The following is a 9,883-nucleotide window of genomic DNA, read 5'->3' as shown; positions in this document are numbered from 1 at the left end:
AACATGGTGTAATGTGTAATGTGAACATGGTGTAATGTGTAATGTGAACACGGTGTAATGTGAACATGGTGTAATGTGTAATGTGAACATGGTGTAATGTGAACATGGTGTAATGTGAACACGGTGTAATGTGAACATGGTGTAATGTGTAATGTGAACACGGTGTAATGTGTAATGTGAACACGGTGTAATGTGAACATGGTGTAATGTGTAATGTGAACATGGTGTAATGTGAACATGGTGTAATGTGTAATGTGAACACGGTGTAATGTGTAATGTGAACACGGTGTAATGTGTAATGTGAACACGGTGTAATGTGAACACGGTGTAATGTGAACACGGTGTAATGTGTAATGTGAACACGGTGTAATGTGTAATGTGAACACGGTGTAATGTGAACACGGTGTAATGTGAACACGGTGTAATGTGTAATGTGAACACGGTGTAATGTGAACACGGTGTAATGTGTAATGTGAACACGGTGTAATGTGTAATGTGAACACGGTGTAATGTGAACACGGTGTAATGTGAACACGGTGTAATGTGTAATGTGAGCACATTGTAATGTGAACATTAGATGTACTGGAGAAATAGAACCATTCTCAAATACCTAGACAGAGTTCCGGATGCATGTAAGGACTGACTGATCACACTGTGATGGAAAACTGCAATTTATACAGTAATTTTGGGGTATTATCACCAGTAAAATAATGTGGGAAAAAAAAACGTTTTACTGCAGCGTACGGTAAATTATAATGTATTGTGGGAAGGTTTTGTGGGCTGGGAAAAAAAATGGCTGTATTTTGAATGGTACTGTAATTCCATCCCACAGAATACAGTACCATACCGTATTTTTGGAGCACCCAAAACCTTTTGACCACTAGTGGGTGCATGATATTGTTGTTTCTGGCTCATTAGTATATATTGAGTCATGCCTTGTAAGAGGCTATATTTGTTGCACACAAAATATAGCAAGAGCTTCCTGGATGAACTTAACTGGTATGTGGTAGTAATACACCCTCATGCTAATCGCGTTAGCCTATGTTAGCTCAACCGTCCCGTGGAAGGGACACCTATCCCGAAGAAGTTTTAAACCTTAAATGGTAGAGCGTTTTGGTCCGTTTTTCCATGTATTCACTGCCAGTTTGGAAGTTCAAGTGATATAAAACACGAAATATTCATTAATATGTTGTATGTGTGATAAACATTACCTATCAGCCAACGTGCCTGCACCAATGCCATGTCGTCAATGAATAGCATTCTCACATAGGTGTTCCTTTTGTCCAGGTGTGAAAGGGCAGTGTGGAGTGCAATAGAGATTACATTAAAATACTGTGTAATACAAACCACACCTCTCAAGACATTCCATTTATTCATTCACTGTATAGTATACCTACCATTGACACATCACTTCATGTCAGGTAGAAGGAAGCATGAATTTGAAAAATAAGCAGTGGGGGGGGGCCAAGCTTCCGGTCTAGAAAGCTGGTCATGGCTCACATCAACACCATTATCACAGAAACCCTAGACCCACTCCAATTTGCATACCGCCCAAACAGATCCACAGATGATGCAATCTCTATTGCACTCCACACTGCCCTTTCCCACCTGGACAAAAGGATCACTTATGTGAGAATGCTATTCATTGACTACAGTTCAGCGTTCAACATCACAGTGTCCTCAAAGCTCATCAATAAGCTAAGGACCCTGGGACTAAACACCTCCCTCTGCAACTGGATCCTGGACTTTCCGACGGGCCGCCCCCAGGTGGTAAGGGTAGGTCTCTATATATGTGTCATATGAAATATGTCTATATATATGTAATATGTCTCTATGTAATGTCTCTATACACACTTGAAGTCGGAAGTTTACATACACTTAGGTTGGAGTCATTAAAACTCGTTTTTCAACCACTCCACAAATGTCTTGTTAACAAACTATAGTTTTGGCAAGTCGGTTAGGACATCTACTTTGTGCATGACACAAGTAATGCTTCCAACAATTGTTTACAGACAGATTATTTCACTTATAACTCACTGTATCACAATTCCAGTGGGTCAGAAGTTTACATACACTAAGTTGACTGTGCCTTTAAACAGCTTGGAAAATTCCAGAAAATGATGTCATGGCTTTAGAAGCTTCTGATAGGCTAATTGACATCATTTGAGTCAATTGGAGGTGTACCTGTACATATATTTCAAGGCCTACCTTCAAACTCAGTGCCTCTTTGCTTGACATCATTGGAAAATCAAAAGAAATCAGCCAAGACCTCAGAAAAAAATTGTAGACATCCACAAGTCTGGTTTATCCTTGGAAGCAATTTCCAAACACCTGAAGGTACCACGTTCATCTGTACAAACAATTGTACGCAAGTATAAACACCATGGGACCACGCAACCATCATTCTGCTCAGGAAGGAGACGCATTCTGTGGTGCGAAAAGTGCAAATCAATCCCAGAACCTTGTGAAGATGCTAGAGGAAACAGGTACAAAAGTATCTATATCCACAGTAAAACGAGTCCTATATCGACATAACCTGAAAGGCCATTCAGCAAGGAAGAAGCCACTGCTCCAAAACCGCCATAAAAAAAAGCCAGACTACGGTTTGCAACTGCACATGGGGACAAAGATCGTACTTTTTGGAGAAATGTCCTCTGGTCTGATGAAACAAAAAAATAACTATTTGGCCATAATGACCATCGTTATGTTTGGAGGAAAAAGGGGGTGGCTTACAAGCCGAAGAACAACATCCCAACCGTGAAGCACGGGGGTGGCAGCATCATGTTGTGGGGGTGCTTTGCTGCAGGAGGCACTGGTGCACTTCACAAAATAGATGGCATCATGAGAAAGGAAAATTATGTGGATATATTGAAGCAACATGTCAAGACATCAGTCAGGAAGTTAACTTCTTTGGGATATGGGCGGTATTTTGACGTCTGGATGAAAAGCGTGCCCAAAGTAAACTGCCTGCTACTTAGGCCCAGATCTAGGATATGCATAGAAAATTTTAGAAACTCTAAAACTCTAAAGTTTCTAAAACTGTTCAAATAATGTCTGTGAGTATAACAGAACTGAAATGGCAAGCAAAACCCCGAGGACAAACCATCCCCCCAAAAATAAAATTCAACCTACCACTGATTTCAATGGCTGGCACTTTTATAATAGGGCGAAATCGTGCCCGATTGCAGTTCCAAGCGCGTAAATGAGAGCGTGTTCTTTGGTATTTTTTTCCGGTAAAGATTATAACGATTCTCCGTCTTAAATTTTATCGTTTATTTGCGTATTAGGGTACCTATTGTTTGATTTTAAACGTTGATTGACTTGTTTGGATAAGTTTATTGGTAACATTTCGGATTAATTTTGTATGCATTTTTAAGGAGGCAAACCGAGTGGATTATTGACTGAAGTGCGCCAGCTAAATGGAGTTTTTATGGATATAAAGAATGACATAATCGAACAAAATTACCATTTGTAATTTAACTGGGACCTTTTGGAGTGCCAACAGAAGAAGATCTTCAAAGGTAACGCATATATTATATCGCTATTTCTGACTTTCGTGTCGCAACTCCCTAGTTGAAAATGATTTGTTATGCATTTGTGTGCTGGGCGCTGTCCTCAGATAATCGCATGGTTTGCTTTCGCCGTAAAACCTTTTTGAAATCTGACATGGCGGCAAGATTAACAACAAGTTAAGCTTTATTTTGATGTATTGCACTTGTGATTTCATGAAAGTTTAATATTTATAGTAATTTAATTTGAATTTGGCGCTCTGCAATTTCACCGGAAATTGTCAAAATGGGACGGTAGCGTCCCACTAATCCGCAACAAGTTAAAGCTTGGTCGCAAATGGGTCTTCCAAATGGACAATGACCTCAAGCATACTTACAAAGTTGTGGTAAAATGGCTTAAGGACAACAAAATCAAGGTATTAGAGTGGCCTTCACAAAGCCCTGACCTCAATCCTATAGAAAATTTGTGGGCGTAACTGAAAAAGTGTGTGCGAGCATGGAGGCCTACAAACCTGATTCAGTTACACCAGCTCTGTCAGGAGGAATGGGCCAAAATTCACCCAACTTATTGTGGGAAGCTTGTGGAAGGCTAACCAAAACGTTTGACCCAAGTTAAACAATTTAAAGGCAATGCTACCAAATACTAATTGAGTGTATGTAAACTTCTGACCCACTGGGAATGTGATGAAAGAAATAAAAGCTGAAATAAATAATTCTCTCTACTATGATTCTGACATTTCACATTCTTAAAATAAAGTGGTGATCCTAAATGACCTAAGACAAGGAATTTTTACTAGGATTAAATGTCAGGTATTGTGATAAACGGAGTTTAAATGTATTTGGCTAAGGTGTATGTAAACTTCCGACTTCAACTGTATGTAATATGTCTCTATATACATGTAGATCCAAATAAATGTTTTAGTACCAGGGCTGTGGAAAACAAGAAAGTGCTGATAAGCCAGCTCCAACTTTTTGTTGATAAAAATCTCACAAATATATTTAAAATATATATTATTAATATAATATACAATATATATTATTAATATAATATACAATATATATTATTAATATAATATATAAATATATATTATATCCCTAACCTTTTTTCTTTACCCTTTATAATTGATCAATAATTCTGATTCGGATGATTAGTGATTCGTTTATTTTTATTTAACTGGCACTGTTATTAGTTTGGGAAGCATGAATCACGGTGTGAGTCATGGGTCTAAGGGGGGAATGGTAAGGGCTTGTAGAAAATAATGGTAGCACCCAAATTGACTACAATCGCCGCAGAAATCTGTGCCCAACATCTAAGTTTGTAAATATGTAAATTATTTTTGTTCACATGCCTGCCTGTAAAATAAAATAAAATATATGTTGGTAATGGTTGACAGATACTCCAAATGTATTAAAGCCTTCCACCGGGGGAAGCCCAGAAGTAGATGACCCCGCCGACCTGAACATGGACTCTGATGACCCCGCCGACCTGAACCTGGACTCTGATGACCCCACCAACCTGAACATGGACTCTGATGACCCCACCAACCTGAACATGGACTCTGATGACCCTGCCGACCTGAACCTGGACTCTGATGACCCCACCGACCTGAACCTGGACTCTGATGACCCCACCGACCTGAACCTGGACTCTGATGACCCCACCGACCTGAACCTGGACTCTGATGACCCCACCAACCTGAACTTGGACTCTGATGACCCCACCAACCTGAACCTGGACTCTGATGACCCCACCGACCTGAACCTGGACTCTGATGACCCCACCAACCTGAACATGGACTCTGATGACCCTGCCGACCTGAACCTGGACTCTGTTGACCCCACCGACCTGAACCTGGACTCTGATGACCCCACAGACCTGAACATGGACTCTGATGACCCCGCCGACCTGAACCTGGACTCTGATGACCCCGTCGACCTGAAGAGAAGAAGAAGAGGACATTAAATGTATGGGGTTTTCCCCAGGTCAAACACTTTCTTACAATTGAGGAGTGTGAAAACATACCCTGGTCCGACGAATCCCATTTCCTGTTGCATCATGCTGATGGCAGAGTCAGTGTTTGGCTTAAGCAGCATGAATCCATGGACCCATCCTGCCTGGTGTCAACGGTACAGGTTGGAGGCGATGCTGTACGACCGTCCAATCTGCAATAACTGCATATTGCCATTGCTTCAGTATGGACCAACATCCCTGTGGAGCATTTCCGACTTGTAGAATCCATGCCTCGAAGAATTCAGGCTGTTCTGGAGGCAAAGGGGGTCCGACCCGGTATTAGATGGGTGTACCTAATAAACTGTCCAGTGAGTGTGTATATCCACTCCATATTGTACATCATCTACTGTAAATGTGTTTATGCATCCTTTTCACTATGCATAATTGTTCTGTTTTTGCTGCATATACTGAATGTGGATCAGGTGTCAACTCTTCGTCTTTCTATTCTGTCTGTGTATTGTGTTTATTGTTGTCGCACCATTTCACCATGTCAAATTCCTGGTACATGTTAAATACATGTACTTTCTGGAAAAAGATGTTTCTTATTTTGAGACTCCAAGACTATCACACAGCTGCCGCTAGTGTAGCGAGTGAAGATTAACAACTGGAGATCTGGACGGAGGTCACTGTGTTTCAACAGCTGGAGATCTGGACGGAGGTCACTGTGCTTCAACAGCTGGAGATCTGGACGGAGGTCACTGTGTTTCAACAGCTGGAGATCTGGACGGAGGTCACTGTGTTTCAACAGCTGCAGATCTGGACGGAGGTCACTGTGTTTCAACAGCTGGAGATCTGGACGGAGGTCACGGTGCTTCTGTTTGCTCTCTGTAGTCAGGGTCAGGGTCTAGGTCAGTGTCTAGGTCAGGGTCAGGGTCTAGGTCAGGGTCCAGGTCAGGGTCAGGGTCAGGGTCAGGTCAGGGTCCAGGTCAGGGTCTGGGTCAGGGTCAGGGTCAGGGTCTAGGTCAGGGTCACGGTCAGGGTCAGGGTCTAGGTCAGGGTCAGGGGTCTAGGTTAGGGTCAGGGTCTAGGTCAGGGTCCAGGTCAGGGTTAGGGTCCAGGTCAGGGTCAGGGTCAGGTCAGGGTCCAGGTCAGGGTCTAGGTCAGGGTCCAGGTCAGGGTCAGGGTCAGGGTCTATGTCAGGGTCAGGGTCCAGGTCAGGGTCAGGGTCCAGGTCAGGGTCAGGGTCAGGGTCAGGTCAGGGTCCAGGTCAGGGTCTAGGTCAGGGTCAGGGTCAGGGTCAGGGTCTATGTCAGGGTCAGGGTCTATGTCAGGTTACTGGAAAGCATCAAAAGGTTGCTACCTTATTAGATTATTGTAGCGATCCTCACTAATGAGACACGTTACAATCTCCCCCAAGTGTGATACCCATATTGGACCGTGTGTAGCATGTTTGCATTTCCCAAGAGTGACCCAGGATCAATGCTCGCCCCCTCCCATTCCCTGTATTATTTTAATGCTGTGACTCTGTTTCTAGAGAGTATCACAACCAGTCTCTCTAATCTCTTGTCTTCAGGACAGTAGACTGTAAGGTTGATCAGAGAAGGTAACAACGGGGCTATAACCAGTAAGGTATTACGCTCCGTCAGACTCAGCCTCGGGTCTGTCCTGGTCAACAACCCAGAGTCTAACTTTAGAGCGTAGTAACTTGACACCACAATGATGTGACACCACAATGATGTACAGCAGTCTCAGTAATGGGTAAATTATTTTGACGTACGTCACTAGAATTAAGGGAAACTTCTCAGTGATGAGCCATAGAGCCAGAATGGTAGGCATCAGGAAGTAAGGTTCAGGGTTGACATAGGCAGCCCTGATTAAGGCTAGGGATTCACAGAACCTGTATTGAATGATTGGCTGCCAGTATGGAAGGCTGTCAAAGTCTGCCCAAGCAAGCTCAATTCCTGAGAACACTATGAACCAGGAAGCTATTGCTAACACAATTGGTCAGGATGCTGTGGTACCTAAGAGGGGTGCTGATGGAGATGGTTTGGTCCAAAGTCATCAGGGACAGGGACAGACACTCTGTGATGTCACCCAGGTGGTAGATGTACATGCTTGATATGCAAGAGTAGTAGGAGATGGTTTTGACCTCGGCCAGCAGGACTGAGATCATGCTGGTGCTGGTAGTGGACATGATGGTGGGCCAGCAGGACAGAGATCATGGTGGTGCTGGTAGTGGACATGATGGTGGGCCAGCAGGACTGAGATCATGGTGGTGCTGGTAGTGGACATGATGGTGGGCTAGCAGGACAGAGATCATGGTGGTGCTGGTAGTGGACATGATGGTGGGCCAGCAGGACAGAGATCATGGTGGTGCTGGTGGTGGACATGATGGTGGGCCAGCAGGACAGAGATCATGGTGGTGCTGGTAGTGGACATGATGGTGGGCCAGCAGGACAGAGATCATGGTGGTGCTGGTAGTGGACATGATGGTGGGCCAGCAGGACTGAGATCATGCTGGTGCTGGTAGTGGACATGATGGTGGGCCAGCAGGACTGAGATCATGCTGGTGCTGGTAGTGGACATGATGGTGGGCCAGCAGGACTGAGATCATGCTGGTGCTGGTAGTGGACATGATGGTGGGCCAGCAGGACTGAGATCATGCTGGTGCTGGTAGTGGACATGATGGTGGGCCAGCAGGACAGAGATCATGGTGGTGCTGGTAGTGGACATGATGGTGGGCCAGCAGGACAGAGATCATGGTGGTGCTGGTAGTGGACATGATGGTGGGCCAGCAGGACAGAGATCATGGTGGTGCTGGTGCTGGACATGATGGTGGGCCAGCAGGACAGAGATCATGGTGGTGCTGGTAGTGGACATGATGGTGGGCCAGCAGGACTGAGATCATGGTGGTGCTGGTGGTGGACATGATGGTGGGCCAGCAGGACAGAGATCATGGTGGTGCTGGTGCTGGACATGATGGTGGGCCAGCAGGAAACACCAGCACACAGGTTGTGAACAGCAACGCAACAACGGAGGATGTGTGATCAGATCTAGTCACCTTAAATAGACCACCATGCTAAGGTAGGAGTGGTGAATACGATTGGTGCAAACTCAGCTGATGGGTTGGCTGTCTGAACTGGCTTCTCAAAATACATTTTCATTGGGGAATATTGGGCCTGTCTTATAACTTGTAGGGATGCAGTACAAGTCTCTAACAGCTGAGAAGCTGACCTTCTACACAGGTGTCTATGTTTTGAGCCTGTATAGGAACACTATTTTTCTAAAAGTGACCAAGGGTCAGGACTTTCTGGTCCCTGTTCTCATTGGCTTGTCTTCCTGTTTCACAGCCCTCATGTTCTCATTGGCTTGTCTTCCTGTTTCACAGCCCTCATGTTCTCATTGGCCTGTCTTCCCATTTCACTGTCCTCATGTTCTCATTGGCCTGTCTTCCCGGTTCACTGCCCTCATGTTCTCATTGGCCTGTCTTCCCATTTCACTGCCCTCATGTTCTCATTGGCCTGTCTTCCCGTTTCACTGCCCTCATGTTCTCATTGGCCTGTCTTCCCGTTTCACTGTCCTCATGCTCTCATTGGCCTGTCTTCCCGTTTCACTGCCCTCATGTTCTCATTGGCCTGTCTTCCCATTTCACTGTCCTCATGTTCTCATCAATAAATCAAATTAAATCAAATTTTATTGGTCACATACACATATTTAGCAGGTTATTGTTAGCGTAGCGAAATGCTTGTGTTCCTAGCTCCAACAGTGCAGTAGTAATTAATAAAATGGGGGAGAAGGGACAGCCTTGTCTAGTCCCACAATTTCAGTAGTTTATTTAAAGAGCTTTGCAGTAAACTGCAAGTTGGAACAAACTGGCTGACTTGCATTGGCCTTGGTGTTTAACACTTTGACATTAAAACGTTCTAACTTCTCTCTCCTTCTCTCTCTCATCTCTTCTATCTCCGTCTCTCTGTCTCTCTCTCTCTTTCTCTCTTTCTCTCGCTCTCTCTCTCTCTCTCTCTCTCTCGCTCTCTCTGTCCTAACAAGCGCTCAGTAACAAGCAGAGCGGTATTCCCACCTGGTCTAGTGTTCCTGTCATATTCCTCAGATTCATCGTCAACAAACAGGTGGTCATCAGAGACCTAATTAGAGTGTTGGTACACCTGGGATGGCTGAGTCATCACCTCACTTGTTTACATGTAGCCATGCAGGTGATGATGGAACTGTTGTTGGCTACATCATGCTGTGTTGTAGATTTACTTTAGGCCACAAATTTGGCCCCAACACTTTAGGTTTTCACTTCCAATCAAATAAAATACAATTGTATTTGTCACATGCTTTTTGAAAAACAGGTGTAGACTAACAGTGAAATGTTTACTCCTCAACAATGCAGAGTATTTGTCACATGCTTTGTGAAAAACAG

The 9,883-nt window shown here is 44.2% G+C and overlaps 1 pseudogene; it reads right to left on the bottom strand.

Moving 5' to 3' along the window:
- Positions 1–6,394: 6,394 nt before the first annotated feature.
- LOC123742369 (olfactory receptor 10A4-like) lies at positions 6,395–7,654 on the bottom strand (annotated as a pseudogene).
- Between the last annotated feature and the right edge of the window lie 2,229 nt (positions 7,655–9,883).

The sequence above is a fragment of the Salmo salar genome, chromosome 04 (assembly GCF_965601325.2).
Source record: "Salmo salar chromosome 04, fSalSal1, whole genome shotgun sequence".
NCBI classification, from domain to species: domain Eukaryota; kingdom Metazoa; phylum Chordata; class Actinopteri; order Salmoniformes; family Salmonidae; genus Salmo; species Salmo salar.
The sequence above is the reverse complement of the archived record's forward strand: the minus strand, read 5'-3'. Positions and strand labels throughout refer to the sequence as shown.